This window comes from Cydia strobilella, chromosome 5, assembly GCF_947568885.1.
Source record: "Cydia strobilella chromosome 5, ilCydStro3.1, whole genome shotgun sequence".
Classification (NCBI taxonomy): domain Eukaryota; kingdom Metazoa; phylum Arthropoda; class Insecta; order Lepidoptera; family Tortricidae; genus Cydia; species Cydia strobilella.
This window is the reverse complement of record NC_086045.1, coordinates 11,882,226-11,906,085: the sequence shown is the minus strand read 5'-3', so window position 1 is coordinate 11,906,085 and position 23,860 is coordinate 11,882,226.

Here is a 23,860-nt window from a genome sequence, read left to right as displayed (position 1 = left end):
ACAGTTTGATTGCTGAAAAGTTGGCTTCATTAAGCCCGAGTCATTGATTTGGTTTGAAGTTTCCAACAATGGCGCCGAAGACAAAGAAAAGGTAATTAAAAGGTGGAACTATTGTGCACGCCGTCTTCGTCTTCTGAAAAATTTTGAAATTGAAATTTAGTTGTCATTTTTCAATTAAAAGTTAGAATCTTTAGACACTTAACAATTTTAAATGATTCAAGGTTAGTTTCGGTAGACTATTGGCAGATGCATGTAACTGCGTCGAAATATCGGGAGCTCGAAAACAATACAAAAGGTAATCAACTAATCAAGGTCCATATCCCGGTCAATATAAGTCTAGTATCTTTAGACGCTTATGTATTTGACAGCGATACTTTATGTTGAATGATGTTACTAAAACAACCACATAGAATACTTAGTATTTTTCCCCTCACTAGCTCGGAAAGCCGTCTTTTATCCTTTAAAACAAGCGGGTAAAAACGCATTTTATCCACTAGTGGGGAAAGTAATTTGACCTTGTAGCGTAAAACGCCCATAATAATGGTTGGCGCAGCATAATTATGCTGAGCCCGTTCCTTTTGTCACGCATGCCAATTTTTAATGTTATTTGTAAATATATTCCTGTAATTTCTCTTTTGTTCTGTGGCAATAAATGTTTTCTTATTCTTATTCATATTGTCTCACGAGTTGCGTAAATATGGTAAAATATGTTAAAATAATAATGTCCGCGTAAAGACAGAATAAATCTTATAAATATTTCAACAAGCAAATGCGCCGTTTATTATCACCATTCACATCCATAACAATTTGATGACGCGAAACATATGAATGGCCTTAATTTTCCATATAGTCAGTAGTCAGCAATCACATCTGAACGGATATAACATGTTCGATTTTTAACAAGTAAACCGTTGAAATAATGGCGCCCGTTCGGAAATTACAACGTCAACGTCCATGGATTCCAATTCGATACAAAGGCGCAAACATCAAATTATAGTAACTACCCATTAGGGTAAATCGTTTTTCGAAAATGGGACTATATAGGTCAAAATATTCAAATTATTTTAACTCACGTATTATTAAGTCGAATAAACTATCGACATGTTTCTATACAATTTTCGGGGATCTTCTTCATAATGTTTCAAGCAAAATCGACACCCAATGCGGCCACTCTGTCAGAAACCACGATATTAAAGATTAAACAAACCGAATTGAACGTGCGTATTGATGCAGCGATCACACAATAGCGTAGGTAGCTAATTACTACTGATTAGTGATATGAGTATGTATTCAGTGATTGATTCGGGAAACTGATAGCCATGGGAAAACAGAAACCGAAGATAACTCATCATTATGTATACTTCACAGTCCAAAACAAAACCAAAAAGGTTAGTAAATACCAATTTGGTTGCTATATTTTAATATGATGCAAGTTATGTTAACTAAATCTTGACTGTTCAATTTTATTGATCTCATCTATCATTGTTATTTGTCATTACCTATAGGTATAGACACTTAGCCGTAAGAGACTTGACTGACAGACTGACCAACGTAAATCCCTAGTAGCTAAGGTTATTAGCACTAGCACCTATCTTCATCTTTAGACATACTTTCTTTTTTTTTTCAATCTAGTTTTTAATTCACTAACTGGTCGCCCAAGATACAGGCTATGCCTAGTTTGGGGACCCCTGTTCATACTGTTTTAAATGTACCGCTGTATGCGCGCAACCTGGACCTCATGTATACTCAATCTGCAAATTCCCATTTTTGTGTGCAAAATAAATATATTTTTCATTTTTTTTCATTTTCATTTTTCATTTTCATAAGGCAAAAAAATATGAATAACGTCGTGTTTTATTGATATTTTCACATATTTTTTTGAGTTAAGTAGAAAATCTAGAAATCTTTGTAGGAAATTATCGTGCCTCGAGAAATAAAAAAAGACCGAGATAGGTACCAGAAACCCTAGTCAGCGAACCCCCCAGCGTGCGCACTCCGACGACATTTTACTTTACAGTTTTAACTATAAAACTCCCGTGAGACTCAGTGATGGCAGTGACATATTGTGCCCATTTTGCGAAATTAATCTAAATAGTAAATACCTATAATCTTTTCATTTCTCATGCTCTGAAAGGGTCATTGTTGTTCTTAAAGGTGTGCAGAAAATGATACGTGTCTGCACTAGAGCATTTTACGTTCGAAGTATTGATTTTGTAGTTTAGATTTTTTTTGCGATAAACAATGAAATTTTGAGTTTAAATAGATTTGTTATACAATTTCCATTTTGATATTTGACTCCCCATTCCATAAATAACGATACTTTTGCCTAAATTGTTAATTGAATGTACCCTCAAGAAATACTGTAAAATTTATACTTAGTCATGTTTAAAAAAAAAAACACATGCATTTTACTTTCCTCGTATTCGAAATAAAAAGTAGTCATCATTTCAGCCTCGGGGACTAATGGCGCTATCACTGCGTTCGAGCGTCAAAATACCTCGGCAGAAATGAGTGCCTTTCATCCCTTGGTTAACAATCTACTATTCAAACGACTGGAACAATACAAAAATGAGGGAGAAAGACATGCATATTGCATGCACAATTGCACAAGTTTTAAATCTAAGCGCCATGTTTTTTTTAAGTCTCTGTCAAAACAAACTGCGCAGGCTGCTCTGCGCTGTTGTGCTGTCTGCATGTTTTGTATCTTCTTGAAATAATATCTGAATCCAAAGTTAACCAGATCTCATAAAAATAGATTCAACTAGAAGACGATTTCGTAAAGAAATTTCTGTCACAGAAGGAGGCGGGTGTCTGTAAATATCTGAGCGAACGTTCTATTAAGCCAAGGAAATCCTGAAATATTTTACATAAGTCTGTTATTTGTATGCGCTCGTACTCTTTGTTAGGACTTTATTATGCATAGAATTGTAACGGATAGGAAACTTGAAGCGGCTTTAAAATCAAACGCACGTAGTAAGTTTTGCTATTCTGCATGAGATTGCATCAATCGTACAAATCGCATCAAATATAAGTAAGTACCTATATATTGTGTGGCAGATGCGCCGCGCCGGTTGGTATTGGTACTGTGATAACTTGAAAGTATTAAATGTGTTACATATTTAGTAGTATTTAGTTAGTTTGTGTAGTTTTAGTTATTCGTAGACGTTAATATTGTAGTTTTCCTTTTTAAATATTATTGTACGTTCTGTAAGTTTGTCTATCTATCTAATTCGAATTTTCCACTCATTTACTCTAAGGTTAGCTGGAAGAAATCCCTTATAGGGATAAGCTCGCCTTTGTACCTAAATTTATATGAATTTCATGTTAACAATTTTTGTTTTGTACAATAAAGTGATTTACTACTACTACTACTACTTATCCTCCATGAAAATCATACCAAGTCACATAAAACTTATTTGCCCGGTCACGGGAAGAGTTATGGTTTTAGCTTAGCAGTCTATGTTGTGGGTCCCCCAGGGCCGATTGTGATGAATTTCGTGTAAATCAATTTGTCTTTACTGCTTAGGTGACTCCAGACAGGCACGTAATCTTTCTTACTGAGAACAATTAACTTTAATTTAATCCTCCCTGCCGGGCTAGCACATGATTGGCGCGAGAGTATCTCGCCGCGACATGACTACCCATCCCCCTTTAATTCATACAGTTAGTAAAAGACGGGTAGTCTATCGCGCGGCGAGATACTGTCGCGTCAATCATGTGCTCGGCCTACTGTAAGTAAATATGTTGTATAATTTTCAAAAAAAGAGTATAAAGTTCGAGTGTTAATCTTGAACGTAGCGAGAACCTCAAAAGCACAAGATAGAAATAAATGTTAACATTTATCTAGAAGGCGCTTATAAACGAGAATAAATTATAGGTACCTGCCTAGGTACCTAAAATGCATTTATTTATTATGCTTTTAATCAACTTTTCTATTATTCGTATATATGTATATCTTTTCTATTTTTGAAAGTCATAAATAGCAGTAAGGTGAGTTGAGGTTTCATACGCATAAAGCAAATTTAAACGGTAGATATTACCACCTACAATAATGTTAAGACATGCAGGGCAGGGGCACGTGACGGTCGGTGTTATGACTGTAGAAATTTTAGGTCTTCACTATTTACGGGATTCTTGAGAATATTGTCGATACGTACTAATAACAGTTAAGAAGTGCTTGTTGCTAGGCCTATTTGAATAAAGAATATTTTGACTGACTGACTTTGAAAAATTCCTCGACGCTACCACCCTTTACATAACATTTGGTTCCAGCTATTCTGTATAATGAAGTGTAATAAAACCCATTGAAAAGAGCCTGGAATCGGCGCCAAGCGGAGCGTGTCGACAACAACAGAGCCATAAGTTAGTTCGCGCCATCTATATGTCATGGCGACAACCATTGACAGATCGTTCGCTAGCGCAAAATTTTATTTTTTTGTTCTGTGCGATACAATCAACACAATATTTCCATATTCACAGGTTTGCACGTGATGATTTCAAATCAATTTAGCCTGAATTGAATAAGTGAAATTCAATTAGTATAAAAATACATTGATATAGATCGGTAGGTACTTACGTGTTTCGGTGTCTAATTAACCGAACGAGCGTTTTTTGTATACTTTTCAGTTTTCACCACACCAGCTGGTAAAGGCTCTCTTAATTGTTCAAAAACTGATGAGAAAGTTGCATTCTATATACATGTGGGGGCAAAGTAAACAAATGCAAATTTTGAGTCGTTTTCTTATGTTGACTGGTAGAATTGAAATAAAACTATGAAAACGGATTATATCGCGTATATTGAATTGATAATACATCCCGACGTTTCGGACCCTTTACAGCGTTCGTGGTCAACGGGTGACTGAGGAAAAACTACAAAGTGCAAAATTACCCACATACTAAAAATAATGAACCATCATAGACTATAAACTTTAAGGCTGGTTGTAAGTAAAGATCCGCCGAAGAAACTACGCCGGCTCCAACCCTACACCTCGGACCCGATTAAATCTTCTCGGGTCCGAGGTGTAGGGTTGGAGCTGGCATAGTTTTTATCGCGTATATATATATATATCTTTACATCATGAGTAACTATCGCGGTAACCGAAGACAATATTAACGTTCATTTGGATTTGATTTGGTTTAATTTAGTTTGATGTTTTACAGTTAGTATTTTAAATAATAAATAGAATCAGGCGTTACTTTGCGCAATTCCATATTAATAAATACAAAAATATGGATTTGTAGTATTTTCCTCGCGTTGGTGTAGTGAAAATTTTTGTGTCTCACTCGGTGGCAAAATTGGTTTAACCCTCGTGCTTTGAAACCCACGCAACGGAACGCTTTCGCTTGCTCAGATAATATATTAGCACGAGAGGTTAAACAACAACTTTGCCCCCCTGTAAAACAAATAACTATTACAAGTATAAAAACGAAGACGTTTTGTTTTGTATAAAAAAAAAGTTTTACTTTACGGCTCCTCTACACGATGGGCCATCATACTGGCCCACTAAAATGGGCCAGCGTGTAGAGAGGGTAGTGCTGTCGGAAGGCTTATGACGCGGCGGTATGGCGACGGGATGGCCACGGTTACGGTTTTCGTCCGCACATCAAAGGTAGGGGCCAGCGATGGTGCGTACGCATCTATATACATGTGGCCCATTCCCATAGTTCGTGCTCTCAACCACTGCATGGCCATCTCGCTGGTCCAGCGCTTGGCCATCGTGTAGAGAAACCATAACCATCGCATGGCCATCTCGCTGGTCCCGTGCTGGGTCATCGTGCAGAGGAGCCATTAAAGATGTCACAAGGCAAGTTGTGACAAGGCTTGCGAACATTTTGTCGAAACTACATAATATAAAAAATTGTGTTGCAACGTTCAATTATTGCGAACCTGACTGCAAGCTGGGTGCTGGGCATCTAACCAACTATCAAGAACAAGGAAATAGGTCACTTTATATAGAGATAGAGATTTCCATATGAATTAGGTACTCGTTCTCAATATTCTTGAGTGTAAGTTTCACCTTTAAAAGTAAATAATTACAATTTCATTATATAAGTGAGGTGAAATTTCGCGTTCGTACTTTCAACGTATCTTTGTTACTCAGCGGACATCCTGACTCCAACCCAAGAACTCCATTAAAATAGTCAAAGCATTAAGAGTTCCCCGTATCTTAACAAGATAAACATAATTTACGTGTCACAGACAGGAACGAACAGGAAGATTATGTGAACACAAAATGTATAAATGAGGCGCCATTTTAAGTGGAAAGAGGACGGCCGTTTCTCCATACAAACGTGGTCCCCATTTTCCTCTCTAGATATTGACACTATGAAAAATACTTTTACATAATTTGATGTAAGTATACTAACCATAGCTATGCCCCTACCCTTGACTTTTTTAGATTTTTTACAGTACATATGGTGCTACTTTCTCGCACTAGAGCGTAAAAGAGCACTTTTCGTGCATATGTCGAAAGTTTAAAGGGCCATATGTACTGTAAAACGTTGTACGATATACGTGCGAATAGGTAATTCGCAACTCGTGTCGATTTAAAACACTCCCTACGGTCGTTTTAATTTATCGCCACTCGTTTCGAATTTCCTCTTTTCCGCACTTGTATCGTAAATAACTATTGATTATTGTAAAAATTAGGAGCGAAAAACAGATTTCATAAAAAAAAATTAAATGCTCCTAACTCTTATAATATTTAAACATTCCAAAAAATCTAACGTAGGGGCATAGCTATGGTTGATATACAACAAATTGTGTTAAAATATTTTCAATAATGTTAATATCCAGAGAGGAAAATGGTGACTACGTTTGTATAAAAAGGCGATTTCGTGTAAGTCCTCTACTTTCGTTTTAAAGTTGTTCGCAATCTTCTGTAGAGAAAATGTTGTGGGCGTGTATATACCTATAGACAACCCCCTGGCGGACTTATAATTTGCTTTCAGTTGGCGAATTTTAGTGCCTATATCTGAATTATCTCATGTCATGTGACTTAATTAAGTGCCGTTAATATCATTATGAGTACTTATTTAGAAATAAAAAATCATAACGAGTCCAACCACCAACATTAAGGTGGCATTCGGATGGCGACTGCAGCGGCGGTATTTCTGTAACTTTGTTGGTGCATTTCGTTACGCCACCAACGGGAAATGAGAGATGTCACTCTCAATTTCCTAATATTATATTGAATTCTTGTCGTTGCCGTTGGGATTGCACAATTTCGGCAGCAAGAACTTTCGCAATCCCATCATAAAGAAAAATTGTCAAATTAAAAATAGAATGGCCCTTTGCAAGGTCTTTGATTTATTTAAAGTTTTTACGATGCGGTAAAATATAGCGGTAAAAAATAGCTCAGGTCTTTCTGTGTGTGTGAGCGAAACGAGAAAACCACGTCTTGGTTGTCAATTAATATATTCAGCGAAAATACGTGTAAAAATGATTACTTATAGGTGCAAATTTCACTTAAAAACATAATGAGCACAGATTACATAATGTAGATTGTAGATACGTCATTAACATTGAAAAATGTAATGAAAGTTTTTTCTAGTTTCTATGACTTATTATTAATTTACAATCTATATGTATTGTTACTTACGAAATAAATACATGAACGAGGTTTACGTAGATTTTGAAAAAGAGAGATTTGGTCTGCGGACATGAAAAAGTTTTTAGAGCGTAGTGCTGCCCTTATAGGCTACTTTGTATCGATCTGGCAATTTAAGCTTCTAGAGTCAGACCAAGCTAGCTCTGCAGCGATTTTGATAGCAGACTGTGCAAGTGTTATTTTAAACGTCAAACTTTTATGATATAATGACGTTTAAAATAATAGTTGCACTGTCTGTGCTATCAAAATCGCTCCAGACCAGAGTTAGCTTGGTCAAATCTTCCCACTATATGGGTCTAGGGGACCCTAGCGACATCTACCGTAAGAGTGTTACACTTCTTAAACGGCCACCGGAGTTCCAAGTCATATTGGAAATTCACCAGTTACGATGTGCTACCCATTCTAAATTAATTTTTAACAAGCAGAAACGTCTGCGATCGATGCTATTAAGCTTAGAATAAATTTAAAAGTGGAAAAATTACTGCCTTGGGTGAGACTTGAACTCACGGCCTCTGGATCGATCTTGGTCTGACTCTAGTACAGTCTCATACATAGATCAAATTGCAGAAAATATAGCCCGCAGTCACATCTCGTCACTACGTCAATAAATCACTACAGAAATCCAATCAACCCACAATCCCACATGCATGTACGACCACTGTATCTAGTCAATAATGTCAGCCAAATGTGATCTGTCATTTCATCTGCTAAATGTTGCGTGGCTGTGCGCTAACACTAAACCGGACAAGCTCATTTCAAACTGCTTTTAATAATTGCTGGCGATATTTCTTATTTCGTGCCCCGTTTCGTACGGTGTCCTGCTGTTTTCACGCTATGTTGTACTCGTAATTACCTGACAATTCTGAAGGCTGGTGTTTTTAACCGACTTCAAAAAAGGCAGAGGTTATCAAATCGGACGTTTTTTTTGTATGTTTGTTACCACAGAACTCCCCTATCTGAACCGATTTAGAAAGTTATTTTTTGTTTTTAAAAGTACCGTGAAGTGGGGTAACTGGGGACAGGGGATAACTTTAGTTTTTTTACCATGAAGTATCCTAACTAGTTGAAAAATAAAATAAAATATATAGATATTTATATTAATATATGACCCTAATATTGGTAAATCCTGATTCAAAGATTGTAAAAAGTAAACTGCTGTCAGCCACGCTCACCTATAGTTGTGTGTGCCGTTCTCGAAAACGTCCTCCGTTTACTGTGGCGAATGTTCTCGAGAACGCTACAACCATTCTGTGCCATCGGCTCACCTAATTGGGGTAATATATTTCTAAGTGCCCGTTGCACCATCCCACTAACCCGGGGTTAACCGGTTAAACCATTAACCCAGTGTTAAATTGCACTGGCAACCATGGTAACTCCAGGTTTAACCGGTTTACCCCGGGTTAGTGGGATGGTGCAAGTGGCCCTAATGTTACTCCTGACCTCCTGACCCCAGTTATAGAGCAAGAGCCCGTGACTGACAGACTTACCTACGTCATTGGTCATAGTATAAAAGCTGAAAGTTTTTCTATAAATGCCCCCTTAACAGGTAAGAACGATCCCCGATTAAGAAACCTGGGTCGTGGTGGTTTTGGTATGTTTCAATTACGTTATAGCATAAACCTTGGTTTTTATAATATTTTATTCATAATAACATTAATAGGTAACCGCGTTGTCCAATTGCCCTTAAACTATAATAAATTATAGTTATACTTACGTCATAGTATAAAAGCTAAATTGTATATATGTTATTGAGGGAAAATAAAATTATCTTTCAGTAACCATCACAACTGTCTGGCTCCTTAAAGAATCATTATTTTATAGTTTCCTCAATGACATAGTTACTTATATTATATAAAATTTAGCTTTTATACTATGACGTAACGTAAGTATAATTATAATTTATTGTATTTTAAGAGTGTCTGGCAGGGGGTTGGAACTAGACACAGAGCTAGGCCATATTAATATGGCACACAGAAACATGTTGAATCACTCGTGCTGCCCAGTCGGCGCTAATGCGAGACGGGTGTTATCTCTATTGGGTGTTTTTGTTGATGGCTCTCCATTGTGTACAAATAGGTTGTGATTTTAGCCGATGTAGTGATTGCTGTTTAATAGTACTATGCTAAAGGGAAAGCTTATTCGCCGTAGTATCGCGGCTTTAATTTTTGGTTGAATACTAAATTCAAAATTTTGCGTTAAAACAAACTTAAAAACATATTTTTAGGGTTGTGTAGTACGTTAGTGTGTACTAGCTGTTGCCCACGACTTTGTTCGCGTGGACTTTTATATTGGTTGTAGTAATTTTACATGACCTTTGTGCAGCTAACAAAATCAGTTGAAAAAACGTGACATTTGGGCCATTTGGGTCACATATAATACGAGTATACAGTGTCAGTTTCAACTCCCTGAATCGAAAATAGTTATTTGTGCAACAAGAGACGAAAGTTGGTTTTTCTTGCGAGTGTTTATTTTGAATCCTCTAAAACACGACATGTAAAATAACTTTGCTCTCGTGTTGCACATATAGTTTTTCACCTCAGTAGTGAGAACATATTAAAGGTTAAAATGTATTTCATATTAGACAGAATAATAGAGAAACAAAAAAAAAACAAAGAAAATGAATTTGTAATAGAAGTATGAAGTGGCAGTTCATGGCCTTCACTAAATTAAATAGCTACTTTGTTTCACTCCCTGGAGTGAGGAAAGTCGCAGTTTCGTCACTTCCGGAAGTGAGGAAAGTCGCACTTTCCTCACTCCAGGGAGTGACGAAAGGAGGCTTGTTCGAGCTGCTGAGGTGAAAATATATTTGTTTAGCCCTTACAAGCGTTATTAGATAAACCTACATTACATTACTAATTCTCTTCAAAATGGAATTAGAATACCGGTGTCTTTGAGAAATTAACTTAATTTAAGCTCAGGAATGCACCCTTGAAATTAACGGAGGTTTCAAAAAACACGGTGTAGAAGGCCATGCATCTTTATCATGAATGTACCTATTCTTCGACTGTGTAATTATGCCCTATGCTTGCAGTAGATAATATGAGTTTACATCATAGGTACAAATTGTCAGAAATATTTACAGTCGACATCGCCCGCGGATAATGTTTTTTCAATAACAGCTTTTGCATGGAAAACATTTATATTAGCAAACAGTGTCGTCGCTTACAAATTGAAAACGTGCCTGCACGCGGCTCGCTGGTTTGTTTATTAAAACTCGTATAAAATGCCATTGTGTTTGCCCTATTTACAGTTAGCCCTTAAAATTAGCTAGGACTTTTTATGGGAGACCCAAACAACGGGTTGAGAAAATTGGTCGTTTCTATCGATTTTTGGCTGGGGAAAAAAGTGGGAAGTGGGTCTAATTTATCTTGCAACAAAGAAACAAAGATTGCAAGGTAATAAAAGCTTGTAATAAAATACCTACGCGTCTTTTTTTGCGGTTAGAGTAGACATTTTTACCGCTAATATTTAGATGAAATATCATAAATGTGTATATGTGTAAATTCTTTTTTACAACAAACCTACACAAATTCACATTTAGGGTTTATATTGGGTCGCATAATAATTGATTGTCCTAATGTAATGTAACGCATAAAACTCATTTCGCAAAATTGTTATTGTACTGAAACTATTCACATTTCTGAAAAAATATAAAACAAACCCTATTCTACACAACCTATGTAAAACACTTTCGAAAATATTTTCTGTGTGGGAAAAATTATGCGAAAAGAGTTTTATGCGTAACATTACATTAGGACAATCAGTTATTATGCGACGAGATAGGCACCCGTTTTCTGTGTCTACTATTACTATTGGGTCATGTCGCTTTCATTTAAATATATTACAAGTGTTTTTTGTTTTTGCTCTTAAATTTTCTAAGCTGATGTACTTCGATATGAAATCGGGCATAGGTTCCCCGTCGGTTCAATTATTCTAAGTCGGACTTAGAAATTGTCTTCTCTCTATACTATATCTACAAGCCGGGGATTCCACCCTTGCTTATCATTCATGTATACTGCAAATAGGTTTTAGCTCTCTTGTAATAATATATTAATCCTGTAAATAAGTTAACTGATAAATGTTAATTGCTTACTGACTTGATAATTCTTTATCCATCCTTGTTCGAACCATTTAGAGTGAGTTCAGGTTTAACACGAGTCCTAAAATCAAGCAACATCGCTGGACACACAAATCAGCGTCGTCAGCGTAGTTTGACAAACAAACTAACATGCGGACAACAGCAAACCGCAACAATCGGGCCCTTGTTTACTTACAATATTACAAACTTAAGCTTACCAGCATTCTGTATCCTACCACCTACAATATAAGATCCAATTTTCTGAGTTTAGAGTCGCGATAAGTTGGCGAGCGTGAGTTAAATTTGCAAGCCACATTTCGATTCCACTTTGAGACGAAAACTAAACAGCAGTTATGATGCATTTTCAATGTTGTGTTGTTGGTAGAAATAAATAATATGCTAGTTATAAATGTTATAGAAATATCTAGGCCGAAATGAGTTGAGAGTATCGTATCTTTATAGGTAGGTAAAATGGAATTATATGCAGGTTGGTATCTCAATTCGAGATTTTTCTCGGAAGCGGACCGACACCGATACAATATTACCTAACGTATATTCGGCAGACGTATATAACGTATATTCATATCGGAAGGGTTTTGAAAACGGGTCTGTGCTGTTGAGAATAGTAGAAAGAACAAGATTGTGAACAATTAATGACTGTGAAGAATAACGCATGTGATAAAATTCAGCTGTGTGGAATTCAGATTGTGCAGAATCGCGAATAGGAAGAAAAAATAATGCACAAACATCGAATAATCCCTCGAAAGAGACTGTTTAAATGATAACATTCAGGATAACGAGAGAAAACTATTAATACTTTAATTACATGGATCAATGGGGCGGCTATTCGTTGCGTGACATGATCCACAAAAAATCAGTAGTTTTTCTTTTTTTGTTTGGTCATCATATTATGCCATTTAGTCATTTATATACGAAAAACCGACCAAGTGCTAGTCGGACTCGTGCACGAAGGGTTCCGTACCATTACGCAAAAAACGGCAAATAAATCACGTTTGTTGTATGGGAGCCCCACTTAAATATTTATATTATTCTGTTTTTAGTATTTGTTGTTATAGCGGCAACAGAAATACATCATCCGTAAAAATTTCAACTGTCTAGCCATCACGGTTTATGAGATACAGCCTGGTGACAGACGGACAGACAGACAGACAGCGGAGTCTTAGAAATAGGGTCCCTTTTTTACCCTTTGAGTACGGAACCCTAAAAATAGACACATGGTAGATGGTAGTAGGGCTTCCAATACGGGATCCCGCCTTTTTTGTGGTAGATTTCAATACCGGTATTTAATTTTGAAATACCGGGATCCCGGTATTTTTATTAACTAACAAAATGAGCAAAACAAACGTAAAATACCCAACGAAACGTTCAAACGGCATCAACACGAAGCTTTGCGCGCATAGACCTTGCGTTTTCCTCTCGTTTTACGATTCGACAGCATTCTCTGTCTTGCGTACGCGACGTGGAGTGGTAACGGTAGTCGGTTCTCGGTGCTTATATAACGTGAAGTGATGTGTACATAAGCTATAAGCTATGCTATGCTGTAGTTATAGTTTCGCACAGCTGGTTTATGTGAATCTCACAACAACGTAAGTATGCATATATTATTTATTTATTAGATATACTCGATAAGGATCAAGTTACGAAATGCTTTATAACTAATGTCACATTTCTTCCTAAGGGAGAAATACACCACGTGGGTTAATTTATTTAAATACGTACAATAGATAATTTTATTTAAAGAATAAACAAAATTGATATTAAATAATATTGACGCACAATAAAGTGATTTTAAATTGTATTGTAAGATTTATAAGACTCAAAATATTTATCAGTACGGTTTTTACTCACTATTATTTTTAGTCGCTTTTGGCGACATGTTTCGGATTCTTTGGGAATCCATCCTCAGGCACGAGTGCAGTGCACACTTGCCGCTTGACCCCGCGTTGTGTTGTGACGATCGCGGGGACATAGTGAGTGCAGTGTGCTTGACTTCGTTCGATACAGCCGCCCTACCAGACCTTCACTTGACGACTCCATCTGCGGACTGCCCCGCGCCCCCAGCCCCCGTCCCATCAGCGCGTGCGCAACGAGCGACGAGGCGGGCGGCGCGGGCAGTGCACGACGTACAACCGCCGCGGACACTCGTGCCTGAGGATGGATTCCCAAAGAATCCGAAACATGTTGCCAAAAGCGACTAAAAATAATAGTGAGTAAAAACCGTACTGATAAATATTTTGAAATATGTCTCACGATAGTTTAAGCGCGATTTATAAGACTGTTTAAAAAAAACACCTATAACCGTTATTGGTCTTAGAACTTGAATTTTGAATTTTTGTTTAAATGTGCGCGTGTTTCGAGTTGTAGACTGATTTTTATTACATTACAAGTGGGGCAATTGCTAATTATTTATTGATTTTTAAATTTATTTTATTTTTCATTTCAATTGTACAATTACCTTAAAAATTTGCTTAAACAAATTACATTATTATAAGTAAAATTTAGTAGGTACAATGATTTAGCTAATGTTTAGAAGTTAAAGTTAAGATGTTGTCTTTTATACAATGCACTGTAAGTGCTACTTAATTTATATTAGAAAATCATTGTACATTTTATACTAAAACTGTTTACGTATTCGATTGAGCTGCAAGTGCAGAAACTAGTCAATAGAGAGAAAAAGAGGCTTATTATTAAGTGATATTATTGTTAAAAATACTATATATTACAATACACGCATGCAAAATAAAAAAAGAATTTGATTAAAATGTGGTATTTTTGTTTCAAAGTTACTTGGTTCCTTTTTGTTTTAATCCCGGGAACCCGGGATCCCGGTATTGAAGTTGCTAATACCGGTATTAATACCGGTATAACGAAAGGTCCGGTATTTGGAAGCCCTAGATGGTAGCCATGTCAAACGTCTTTATACCAGCATTGAGTCTCCCTTAAGAAACGGACACGACGCATTTCGTATGGTATTTCCTTTTCCAATCAACTCTTCGCAAAACATCTAGACTTCTAGAGTACAGATGTAGTACATAATTGTTTTCCATTGTATTTTCTCGGAAACGTTCGTATTTGTCATGCTACTTCAGTCAACCTCAGTACTTTTTGTACCGAGACTGACTGAAATAGCAAGACACGTTCGTAAGTTTCCGTAAAAATAGAATGGAAAATAATTATGTAGGTATTCAGTATTATAAGTAGGTATAAATTTTATCGATATGACATAAATATTTTCTAATAACAAATAATACGCAGACACGGTACGCCCTCGTATTTAAATAAGCCCTAAGGCATTGTTACAGTCAAAAAGTTTTTTCGCGACCGACTTGCCCTTTCCTAGGTTACATTGAGGGCGAGACTCAGTTTTCACTGAAATAACAATTCTTATATTATATTTATTTCTGTCTGCGGTTTGTAAGGATTCGCTTTGCGGTTGACATCACGTTGATTATTTGAGTCACTGTCTATAACGCGGTCCAAGTAACACTGTAAAATACAGATTTTTTGTACCTAATTAATGTATATTCCAGTTGATTTATTAGAGGTTCTGTTCAATTGATATACAATATACGTACTACCTGCTATAATTTTGGAATTTTCAAGTACTACACAAAATTAGGTAGATGTATCTAAGTAAGTTTTTTGGGAACACATAAATATCAACAACGAATATTACAAACCATTTGTTTTACCCGATTGCGACTAAGTCAAAAAAAGAGGGGTTAGGGTGTGGGACTGTAGCTATGTTTGTTAAAACTATTGTATGTTTATTAAAATAAACCACCCTAAATCGTACCTGGCTCAAAGGTCCCCATTATTTCCAATTTTCCACTGCGTTACTTTATTTTGGTGAAAGTGCATCTTTGTAGCGTATGCGACTTAGGCGAAATTTTTATAAATAAATTCAACCTTATTCATAAAAATCATAAATTAGTCAGTTAACATTTTATCTTACCACAAAATCATCACAAAGTTATCATTTATCAGCAAAAAAGAAGTGCATGGTGGGGGTAAGGAAAGCCATGGCATTGCATAAGGTGGTTAAAATTGGCAACATACGGATTTCATACAAGTTTAATTTACGAAGGAAGTTTAATTTACGATTACTCCTGAGACATTCATTTAAATTGTATGGTGTAAGGGACCATTATAATTTGTACGAAATGCTTAATATAACTATATAATATAATTATTAACCCTTTAAAGCCCAAGGTAGTTTTTTTTTGGAATTGAGTGAGTTTTTGTTACAAACCGGGTTACTATTTAGGTACCTAAGTAAGGCTAGAAAAATAAAAATAAAAATTCTTCATGTTCAGGTCTGAAAATATCATATGTAGTTTAAAAACGACATTGTCCAATACTTACATTTTCAGTTATGTAGTTTTTAGAGTACATTGCGAAATGTACAGAATTGAAAAAAAAAACAAGTTTCTTACAGCAATAAGTATTTAATTTCTGTCATGAAAACTATTAAAACAGTTTTTCTCAGGGGTGCAACACAAGCGAAGTTAGCACTTAACGCTAACGCGAAATATTATATCTCTCCATGGATGACGGTATTGAAAGTGGTTCGGAACTTTCAATTCGGAACTGGCATCAGAGAAATCTTGTTCTTGGCGAATATTAAGTGTACGAGTACCGTGGTATTCTGTTTCTTATTCAAAAGAGTTGCTACCATTATCTGAGCAAGCATTTTAAGTTTGCACAAGGGCCATATTTTTAGAAATGCGCTCCCATTTTATACCCCGGAGCAAGCGAACAAAACAAAACATGCTACAAAACAAACCAATACCCAAAGCGCTAATAGGAACAAAACACCGAAAGAAATAGCATTAATAAGCATTAGATTAGTAAGTAAAAGTTACAAAACTAAGGTAAAATTATTATGGTAGAGAAAAGCGCAGTGTTAGTTTAAAAAACAACATATGTGGGTGCGGATTATTTTCTCAGTACTTCGCAATGTAGGTGTATAAAACAACACTCTTATTTGCAATCTAATATTGTCTCAGGATTAGCGACTATGCATATTCTAGCACATAAAGCACACATTTAAATAAATGTTTTAAATAAAGCACGGTGACAATAACAAAGATGAATATTATTAAAGGTTTTTTTTTTTACTTATCTTGCCTCTCGCCGGTGCGCAAAGAAGATCGCGAATTGAAGGGTTAATACTATATCCGTGTAAATAGCTTTGCAAATATCACATACTATGAAATCTTTTTGTAGAAGATAAGAATGGGAATAGTAAGTTATCCTTAAAAGATAGACATACACCATCGTGGACTTTTTTGTAGCCCAATGAAAGAGAGACCTTTCTACCATACATTGTGTTGTTATATCTCAAACGGACTGGGCAGCATGTTCGATTTAAGCTCTTAGCCAGCCTGATTTTTTTCTGACTTCATTAGTAAATATTATATTTCAATCAATTTACACAAAACCTTAATAAATTATACGCCTTAACCTTCCTCAAGAATCCCTCTATTCATAAGTTAAAACTGCATAAAAATCCGTTCAGTAGTTTTCACTGAAATGATTACGACTTACTTGCTTCTCAAAATACGGGCCTGTAGTTGCAGCCACTGTGTGGCGCTGTCGTCGTGCACGGTCCCATTTTTGGTCCAAACAATAATTTATATTACCGCAGTCGAAGCTAAAATACGATCACAATTAATTCAAACCTGTCATCTCATACCATTGTTCAATACGACACAAAAGCATCACAACACAAAAACAAACTTTGTTTTATTACAAATTTAACGAGCTAATTTTTAAATTTCGAATTTGATTGTTATCGTTTTGGTGCTTGGTTCTTTTCGGAACTGTTAGGATATTTGAAACTTTAAACTCAGTTGGCCCCTAGTGGAGCCATTTCCCGTATAGAGGTGATTGGTCTCGTGGCTGGTAAATGTGGACTGGATATTACCGTTGCGGTCTCCGCTCGCCATATTCGTTTTAACGTGTTTGCGGCCTGTCTCTAAATTATCGACACGTGAAAGGTTTAATAATACAGGTGCATTAAATGGAGCTTTTTAAAATATTTTATTAACCTGCTATCCCGGTGTCTATTTTAACTATAAAACTCCCGTGAGCCTCGACAATATATTTTTTTCTCGAAAATGGGATCGAAACATGTCGATCGTTTATTCGAAATGAAATTTTATACTTTTTGTTTAGTGATAGAAATAAGCAGTAAATGTTCCAATTAGCGCGTCATATTTTCCATATGCTTCTTATCAGATTAGTTGAAAAGGACTAAATTAATAATGATGATAATGATAAAATTGATGAACGAAAAGCCACGTAAACCACTGATTTCAGAACCCTTATTTATAAATTTTGAAAAGTTTAGATTGCTAAAAATGGTATTGTTGTATTATGTGTACTTAAGAATAACAATAAGAAAACATTTATTGCCTCACAAAAGAAGAGAGATTACAGGAATAAATATATTTACAAATAACATTAACAATTGGCATGCGCGACAAATGGAACGGGCTCAGCGTATGCTGCGCCAGCCATTTCATTTAGAATTGACCGCACAGCGCTGATACTTCAACATTAGTAGACCATATAGACGGAGAGCTGGTGGAAATTTGGAGTAGGTCCTTGAGGCAAGCTGAAAATTTGCCTGATGCTTCTCCTATCTTACCCTACCTCAGCACTACAAGTCTGGCTGCAGGGTAGCGGGTCTAAACCAACCTATAAATTTTTAAAGAATTTTTTTTTTGGTGCCCAAAAAAGGTTCTTGAGGCAATCTGTAATTTCTACAAGTGAAAATTGAATATCTAAATAGTCATAAAAAAATTATGCCAGACGATTTGGCCGGGTCTTTAACCTTGCCAGACGCGTGCAAAATATTTTTTCAAAAAATTCAAAAAAGGTTCTTGGGGCAATCTGTAATTTTTACAGGTTAAAGTTAAGTATCTAAATAGTCATAAAAAAAATAAGCCAGACGATTTGGTCGGGGCCTTCTACCTGCCAGACGATCTAGAAAGTTACGTATGGCACTTACTCGCACGCAAAATTAAGTTTGTTATCCTGTATAAATGTATGCTAATACAAAGTTAATTTTGTAGTGCAGAAAATTAAAGATAGAAAAGTACAAATTTGGATGTACGATGTGATTGTGAGTATATATTTATGATAATTATGGGTATGAATAGGGTGTGGGCATAGTACATATGAAATTAGCGACAATATGTCCAGCTGTATCTCTATTGTAGATACATGGGTAGTTCATTAGTTATGACGAAGGCCTAGGCCGGGAAATATTTTTATTTTATTTTAACGTAAACATGGCGTGCATGGCTGTGTTCATGATTTTTTTTTCATCTTTCATATATCATATAATATAATTAAATAATAAATAATTTATTAAATAATTAATTAATTATTTTAGGGGTTTAATATAATTTTAGTCTATTTTAATTTTAATCTTAACTGTAATATAATAATTTTATGTAATGTTATAATGTAATGTATTATGATCCTAAGTTGATTGAAATAAATGAATAAATGAAATAAAATTAATTACATCACACGTTTAGGGGGGGAGGGGGTCAAGAAAATGTGACATGTTGTGAGGGAGTCACAAACTTTGTGACGTCACTATAAGTTATTTAAATTATTTTATTCGCTGTACAGTTAAATAACAAGTTTTTGGAACGATAATCGTTTTTAATCGTTTAATTTTCTTGACATGCAATGAAATATCGTCCTCATGTGCGTCAAAACAGCCTTCAAAGTATCACGTTTCGGGCGGAGCAACTCGAGAGAACTGTAAAGCGAGGTTTAGACTAGCAAGAACTTGCATGCAATTTACGTTACATTACCGACTACTGAGGTAAACTGCATTCAAAATGTTTATCAGATACCGCAATGTAATGAAAATTGCATGCAAGTTATTGCTAGTCTAAACCTCGCTTAAAGGAATTTCATACGAAATTGAGTATTTTTTTTTATTTTAATGTAAACATGGCATCTGTGTTCATGCGAACGGGCTAAACAGCTGAAATTTGTTTTAGTCGGAGCGCAAAAATAATCAAATTTTCTTTCCCGCGTAAGCAACCCTTAATTTATATTTAAAATAAACGCAAAAAAAAAAAAAAAATCTTTATAGGGCTGTATCTGCTAAAGCATGCGTCGTAGCGCAAAAATAATAAAATTTTCGTTCCCCTCTAGGTAACCCTTAATACTTCACTTACTTACTTACTTAATTTATATTTAAAAAAAAAAAACAAAAAAAAATCTTCATAGGGCTGTATCTCCTAAACCATGCGTCGCCAAAAATAATAAAATTTTCGTTCCCCTCTAGATATGATCCTTAATTTATATTTGAAAAAAAAAAAAAAACAAAAGAAATATCTTTATAGGGCTGTATCTCCTAAGCGTCCTAAGCGTCGTAGCGTAAAATAAATAAAATTTTCGTTCCCCTTTAAAAAACCCATGTGATAAATAAAAAACACAATAATAATAAAAAACAACAAAAAAACGTTATAGGGCTGTATCTGCTAAACCGTGCGTCGTAGCGCAAAAATAATCAAAATTTTCCTCCCCTTTAGGAAAGCTTTAGGAGTTAATATAAAAAATTACCAAAAAGAAAAAAAAACAACTTTATAGGGCTGTATCTCCAAAACCGTGCGTCGTAGCACAAAAACAATCAAATTTTCGTTCCCTTTCAAGGAACCCATAAGTGATATAAAAAACACAATGATAAAATAAAAATAAAAAAACGTTATAGGGCTGTAACTGCTAAACCGTGCGTCGTAGCGCAAAAATTATGAAATTTAAAAACAACGAAAAATAAATATATATATATGGCTCTAGCTTCTAAACCGTGCGTAGTAGCGCAAAAATAATAAAATTCTCGCCCCCTTTTACCCCACACACTGAATAACCTATGAGTACATGAAACAATCACCATCATCATCATATTTGTATTATTATTTGTATTATTCAAGCATTAATAATAAAATAACAAATTCACACATTATAATAATTACAACACATTACTATTCTGTATTTAAATTGTACATGTATTTATTAAAATTACAATACATTCTTATAAATTCGGTCATATTACATTTACTATATCCCTACTAATACTCAGTGTACATAATTATCATAAATATACAAATATTCATAATCACAATCACAACGTACATCCTAATTTGTACCTTTTACCTTTAATTTACTGCACTACAAAAATAACTTTGTATTAGCATACATTTATACAGGATAACAAACTTAATTTTGCGTGCGAGTAAGTGCCATACGTAACTTTCTAGATCGTCTGGCAGGTAGAAGGCCCCGACCAAATCGTCTGGCTTATTTTTTTTATGACTATTTAGATTCTTAACTTTAACCTGTAAAAATTACAGGCAATCTACCTTTTTTGAATTTAAAAAAAAAAATATTTTGCACGCGTTTGGCAAGGTTAAAGACCCGGCCAAATCGTCTGGCATAATTTTTTTATGACTATTTAGATATTCAATTTTCACTTGTAGAAATTACAGATTGCCTCAAGAACCTTTTTTGGGCACCAAAAAAAAAATTCTTTAAAAATTTATAGGTTGGTTTAGACCCGCTACCCTGCAGCCAGACTTGTAGTGCTGAGGTAGGGTAAGATAGAAGAAGCATCAAGTAAATTTTCAGCTTGCCTCAAGGACCTACTCCAAATTTCCACCAGCTCTCGGACCAATATTCGTGTTAAAAGACTGAAATAGAGAAAATGAAAGTTAGACGAAATCAATTTTAGCCTGAAAATACTTCAAAGCAAGTGGTGATTTCTCCGAAAATCTACCTAAAGGGGCCCACTGACTATCAGTCCGCCGGACGATATAGGCCTGTCAGTTAGAACAAAAATTTGACAGTTCCGAACAACTGGCAGGCCGATATCGTCCGGCGGCCTGATAGTCAGTGGGCCCCTTAAGTCTAATGTGGTAATTTGAGAGAATCTGAAAATTTACCCTCTGCTACGGACTCTTAATAATACACGAGTGACCCGTTTAAAATAATATGGTGCACCGCGGTGTCTGTTTGTTTGTCTGTACAGAGATTTTAATTTTGAAAATTAGTCGTATTGTTCTTGCATTTCGCATGTTCCGATTGTGCTCCAGCTCAATCGGGAACTGCGAAATGCTGTACCATATTGTTTTAGATAGAAGAAGAAGACATATCTGCTGAGAACGATTGAAATATACGGAATGACAATTACATAAAGACTATTGAATGGAGAATAGAAAAACGGAGTGAAAGAGGCAGTGGAAGACGCGCAATCGGGCGCATTTGTGGACTAAACTAAAAAGAAAGTCAAAGTAATAAATAACAATAACGTATCAGGAGCTCTATAGGTAGCTACAGCTGACATCAATATTATACGGAGTGGCCGAGGTGCTCACAAATATCTGAACACATCTCTGTTGTCAAGACATTAGAATGCGCGTTCAGGTGATTTTTTCTGAACACCTCGGCCGCTCCGATATATCTGATGGCAACTGTACAGTGGCAGAGAATAGACTGGCTATTACTCCATCTACAAGGGCCAGGCTCTTAAATCTTATACTTTCCTACTCACCATAATGATGATGGTGAGTAGGAAAGTAAGTATACTAATATAACAATTTCAGCATCTTCTTCAGTGGTTTATGCACTTGCTCCCGTTAAATATCAAATCCACTCCGCCTATTTACTCGTAAGTTGAGAAACATTTTTAATGTAATAATTTTAAGTATTACAATTTTATTGCGATTAGTAGGATGTACTAAGTAGGTATGTAAGTGCTTCGAGGCGATAAGAAACCTAAACCTTATTTTTTGCATGGAATGACACTAATCCCATCTAATAACATCTCATCTAAGGAGTTAGAATCATAACTAGTGGGTAGGAGACTCATTCAATAAGAGACGCTCCTCCCATTGGTCGGCGCGGTGATACCTACGCGGCGCAATTAACTTCCCATCCGCCGCCGTAGGCTACCGACAAATCACTTTTCACTCGCCCCTAACTTTTCACATAGAGAAGAAAATACAGTAGGTTCAATGTGCACAGCATATAGCGCGCACTCTTCAAGCAAAACATCTTAGCAGTGCAGAGCTCGTACAGTTGATTCAAAACCATGTCAACACATTTATAACTCGGACATTTATAACTAATAAATTGAACAAAATATATTAAATTCGCATTATGTACCTACCTAGTTACGTATTTTTCATTGTATTCCGTCATACTTCTTTTCTCTTCATAAACGCAACCCAAAATTGTCGTTTTGCATTTTGATATACAACCATTTATAAACGATTTGAGAGGAATGAAATGTTGTGATAATTAGTACCTAACTGAGTTTGAGATACTGTGGTGCTAATGCTAACAGCTGTAGGTACCTACATCAAATAGATAGGGTGACTAAATTAATGGGACAGACGCCCTTCAGGGTAACATCCATAAAATTACATACTAGAGGGATTGGAAAGCAGTTATCAAGTTACTTTGGAATGCATAGGATATTTTCTGCTCGCATGAAAGTGAGTGCGTCCAATCAATTTGCCGTTGTTTGGTTTGGTTGGGGTTATCATAATAAATTAAATAAACATTTTCTAAGTGCTTCATTCACAGTTCAATCTACTTGAATTAGTTTACAAAACCAAAGGACGAGTACCTATCAGTCCACAAAGAAGAAAATGGTATAAGTATTTAATAAGATTGCCTACCTAATAACCGAGTATTTAAGACAATGATGAATCCAGGATTATATACTTACTAATACCTGTATACCTAATAGCAGAGACTACATAGTAATAATACTCAAGACGGACAACCTCCATAATATAACAGCGCTTTCCTGGTCGCTGCCATATGCACAAAAGTACAAATAAAACATAAATCATCACTATCTTCAAAACAATCATCATCATCAGGTCCACTTCATCAAATTGGTCGTTTTCGAGAGAAAATGCTCAAGTTGCTAATGAAAACACCCAAATCACCATACATGTGCCTTTAAAAATTGAGGAGTTCCCTCAATTCCTCAGGGATCCCATCATCAGATCAGAACCAGATTAATATGGGACCAACTTGGAAGTAGCTCCTTTCGAACAAAAAAAGAATTACTCAAATCGGACCACGGGTCTCGGAATAATCGGTGAAC